Here is a 3390-nt window from a genome sequence, read left to right as displayed (position 1 = left end):
CCATATTTATCCCATTTTCTTTCTTTGGCTAAAGAGGCATTTCCCAACAACACCCCGCCCATATCGGCATAGTTGGCAAAGAATGGGGTATAAATGTTGCAATATTTTTGTGGAACATTAACAACTTAGGAATTGTTTTTACTTCTTTGACGCCATTCATTTGTGGTATGTATGATAAGAAAATGTTATTCTTGGGGTTGGTGCAATTACAGAGTTGACTTCATTTTGTTTGTTTTTTAATGTTTGTCATTGGGTTCTGTCATTTGGATTTCCAGATGTTTTTGGCTGATTCATCATTTGCAACTTTTTAAAAAGCGTACTTCAGTCTTCTCTACTGGAGTGATATCCTGTGTGTCTGAAGATTTCTTTTACCCATTTAGTCTCTTAAAAGTGTAGATGCAGAGATCATATGATTTGAACTATTGAAAATGAGTTGAGGGTCACATTTTACTGAATGTGAGATCTTGCATCATGTATGTTATGGCTGACAATGTTGGCACCCTTGAAATTGTTCCAGAAAATGAAGTTTTTCTCCAAGAAAATTATTGCAATTACACATGTTTAGTTATACAGGTGATTATTTCTTTTGTGTGAATTGTAACAACACAAAAAAAAGAAAAAAGGCAAATTGGACATAATTTCATACAAAACCCCCAAATGAGCTTGACAAAATTGTTGGTACCTTTCCAAAACTGAGGAAATGTTTGTAGAACTTCAACAACAATTTATGAATTGTTTTTATGCCATTTGTCATATATGTGATAAGACAATTTTTTTCTTTGGGTCAGTATGATTACAGAGAATTGTTAACTTTTTTAATGTTCATCACTGTTTGCTGTCTTTAGGGTTTCCCGATGTTTTCAGTGCAAAGTGCCTCTTCAGAGAAAAAGAGGACTTGAACTCTATATCGCCACCTGTTGGTAGTAGCGATCCTACAAGTCACAATCAACCCTTTAACAAAACTTGTAATATGACTTAGGATAAAAGTCAAATCAGAATCTCAATTTGCAGACACGGTGTTTCGAGCTATTGGCTCTTGTCAGTGCAAAGTATGAGAACTGATTTGGCTAGGTGAGAGGCTCTGGACTGAGGTCTAAGGGGTAAGGTTTCTCCTTGTGGAGAGTGACATGCCAGCTCTGGCTTCTCAAGGTAAGGAGGCTTATTCGCCGTGCAATGCTCCTCTGGGAAAATAATATGCAAATTGCCTTTTCAGAGAAAAAGAGGACTTGAACTCTATAGTGTCACCTGTTGGTAGTAGCGATCCTACAAGTCACAATCAACCCTTTAACGAGTCTTGTAATATGACTTAGGATAAAGCTCGAAACACCGTGTCTGCAGATTGAGATTCTGATTTGGCTGCAGTGATTTTATTTGTGCATGAGTTTTTTTGCAACCGTTTAGCTGAACGTGAACTTTTTTGAGATAGTAATTCGCAAAAAGTTCAAATACAGAATTTGGAGTAAAAAAGATATCAACGGATACAAGACAAATAAGTGACTTAAAAATCCCGCTGATAATGAATTGGGCCTGAACTTTTCAAGGATTCATTTGGCCATGCTGGTTTTCTTCTCTTTGTGGACTTTCATGAATTTGACGCAGTAAAGAACTAGCTGTCCTCACATGTCAAATAGTTTTTTTTGTTAGTTTTCTTTCTTACTCTTTTTGTAGATAAATATTTCTTTATAAGTGAAGGAGTTTCTGTCACTCACACATCTTTGAAAAGAAGATTCTAGAAATATTTTTAAAAGAAAAATAAACATTTTTCTGCCTGGGTTTGATCCTCAGACCTTTCGTGTGTTAACCATACACTATAGAAACTTCCATGGCTTTGCATATTTGCACGTGAATTGGGACAATGGTTGAACAGGTAGGCTTGAATAAGCTTGTGATGTTTCTGGTGATACTGGATTGTAGCTGTAGTCTAATGTGGGTTTTCGCACTATAATTTTACAAAAATCTAACTATTATTGTGATTTTTAACAAAATTTAATTGGATCAGATAAATGACCAAGTATTTAGATTGTGAACCCCATTGGGGACAGTGATAATAATGTGTGCAAAACTGTAAAGTGCTGCAGAATATGTTGGCGCTATATAAATAAAGAGATTATTATTATTATTATTATTATTATTATTAACCCCAAACTAAGGTTTGTGTTTCCGAAGGTCTATTTTACCCATATAGTCTTTTAAAAGTATAGATGCAGAGATCATATGATTTGTACTATTGAAAATGAGTTGAAGGCTACATTTTACGCAATGTGAGATCTTGCATCATGCATATACAGTCATGGCTGACAGTGCTGGCACCCTTGAATATGTTCCAGAAAATGAACTATTTCTCCAATAAAATTATTGCAATTACACATGTTTATTCCCTTTGTGTGTATCGGAACAACACAAAAAAAAACAGAAAAAAAGGTAAATTGGACATAATTTCACACAAAACCAAAAAATGAGCTGGACAAAATTGTTGGCACCTTTCCAAAATTGTGGGTAAACAACTTTGTTTCAAGCATGTGATGCTCGTTGAAACTCACCTGTGGCAAGTAACAGGTGTGGGCAATATGAAAATCACACCTGAAACAAGGTGAAAAGGGAAGAAGTTGACTCAATCTTTGCATCGTGTGTCTGTGTGTGCCACACTAAGCATGGAGAACAGAAAGAGGATAAAAGAACTGACTGAGGACTAAATAAACAAAATTGTTGAACAATGTCAACAATCTCAAGGTTACAAGTCCATCTCCAGAGATCTTGATGGTGCACAACATAATTCCAACCCATGGAAATTTAGCTAATCCACCTGGATGTGGATGGCAAAGAAAAATTGATAAAAGGTTGCTACGCAGGATAGTCTGGATGGTGGATAAGCAGCCCCAATGAAGTTCCAAAAAAATTCAAGCTGTCCTGCAGGCTCAAGATGCCTCAGTGTCAGCGCGAACTATCCATCGACATTTGTATGAAATTATACGCTATGGTGTACGAGAACTTTGATGGAGTCTGATTTAAGGGGCTTCATGTTATTTATTTGGTGGATAATTGTTTTAGGTCATAAATATATATTAATGTATTTAAAAAGAAAAAACAAAAACTGTTTCTGCCCGGTTTCGAACCGGGGACCTTTCGCGTGTGAGGCGAACGTGATAACCACTACACTACGGAAACTTACTGATTGATTTTTTTTCGTTTGATTTGACAGAGTAGAGTCACTCTGTCCCAGGTGTTACCCAACTTCCAATCTCTCCTTCTGTATGATGTCTTCTCTTCTTGTAGTCTGATGTACTCAGGAATAGAGGAATATAACCCACAACCTGTATCACTGCAGGCAGCAGCTAATGCTACAAGTCACAATCTACATTTACATGAATGGAATGATTTTCTATACTTGAA

The 3390-nt window shown here is 36.3% G+C and overlaps 1 non-coding gene across 1 annotated transcript; it reads right to left on the bottom strand.

Moving 5' to 3' along the window:
* Positions 1–3092: 3092 nt before the first annotated feature.
* Positions 3093–3165, bottom strand: TRNAV-CAC (transfer RNA valine (anticodon CAC)). The gene has a single exon. It is a non-coding gene; the product is annotated as a tRNA-Val (tRNA).
* Positions 3166–3390: the final 225 nt, after the last annotated feature.

The sequence above is a fragment of the Dendrobates tinctorius genome, unplaced genomic scaffold, assembly GCF_039654945.1.
Source record: "Dendrobates tinctorius isolate UK_male_01 unplaced genomic scaffold, ASM3965494v1 ptg000228l, whole genome shotgun sequence".
Classification (NCBI taxonomy): domain Eukaryota; kingdom Metazoa; phylum Chordata; class Amphibia; order Anura; family Dendrobatidae; genus Dendrobates; species Dendrobates tinctorius.
Note: the sequence above shows the minus strand (reverse complement) of the source record. Positions and strands in the feature narration are given on the sequence as shown.